Source organism: Apium graveolens, unplaced genomic scaffold (assembly GCF_009905375.1).
Source record: "Apium graveolens cultivar Ventura unplaced genomic scaffold, ASM990537v1 ctg6813, whole genome shotgun sequence".
Lineage (NCBI taxonomy): Eukaryota > Viridiplantae > Streptophyta > Magnoliopsida > Apiales > Apiaceae > Apium > Apium graveolens.
Genome location: NW_027419805.1, coordinates 100,902 through 102,178, shown reverse-complemented (window position 1 = coordinate 102,178; position 1,277 = coordinate 100,902).

Sequence of the window (1,277 nt, the reverse complement as noted above, 5' to 3'; positions counted from 1 at the left end):
TTGGTTTTTAGAAGATCAAAAATGATTTTTAGTAATGATCATGACTTGTTGATGTTCATTCTTGGAAATTAGTGAAGTTTGGATGATAAAATTACTTAATGTTTGCATGCATGTACCAAAAAGGGTTATGTTCTTTTGTGATTTAAGTATGTTAATTGATAATAATGATTCTATGATAATTAGACTTGTATATTTGATTGGATGCAAAATTTGGGAATGCATGGTGAAGGTTTTGGTTCAACCTTGTGCTAATAAAAAGGAGAATTAATTTTGTGACTTGATTTTGGTATAATTAAGGTTTAACTAGAAAGTAATGAGATTGCATGTTGATTTAAAAGAGGAATTGTTAATGCATGTTTTGGTTTGATTGTGATTGTGGTTAAGGCCGAATGGTCTATAGTACTTAAAAAGGGTCAATTCTAATTTAGATGCTTGTTTTGATCATAGAGATTAATTAAGGATTGCATGTGAGATTTTTGCTTAATTGGCTATACTTGGTTCGAATTAAAGTATAAAGAAATGAGAAGATTTATTTGTATTGTCTATGGTTGTCGTGTCGGTTTAAAGATGACTTTAGGATGGATACTGCAAGTTTTGCCGCTTGTTTATTCGTATAAGAATTTCTAGTAAAAAAAGCTATGTGTACTAATATAAAGTATAATTTGACTTCGAATAAGATAAAGATGTTTATAAGACGGTGATCGAGTCTATAAAGGTGTAAAAGGTTAAGAGTAAAGTTATATGTCGTGTGATGTGCTATGTGCTTATGTGTATAAGCTATATTTGTATACTCGGGTCAAGAATATAATTGAGTTATCGTATTGAGTGATTGTTCCGGGAACGAGAGTTGAGAACTGATTAAGATTTTGGTTTTTATTGTAGATTCGGAGCGTGAGGGCATTCAAGCTAGGAAAGGAAAGGGTATACTAGGTGGCAGTAGTTCAACCTTCAGGAAAGCAAATTCAGGCAAGTAACTCTCATTACTTGTGAAAATGGTTATAGAGAGGTTATTGTTCATACCATGTAGAGTATGGAATTGTTACTTAATGAACCCCTGTTAATGACTTGAGATACCCTGTGTTCGATCTTGATAAACTGTTATTGATAAGCTTACTGATTCAACCCTTTGGTAGCCTGTCCTTTCTGTTCAAGTTATTTATTAAGTCATGAATTGTATTGAGCCCTATAATTATCCTTGCGAACCCTATTTAATGATACCTTATTTCCTAATCACCCTATTGATCCCTAAACAGATGTTGATCCTTCTAACTTAAGTA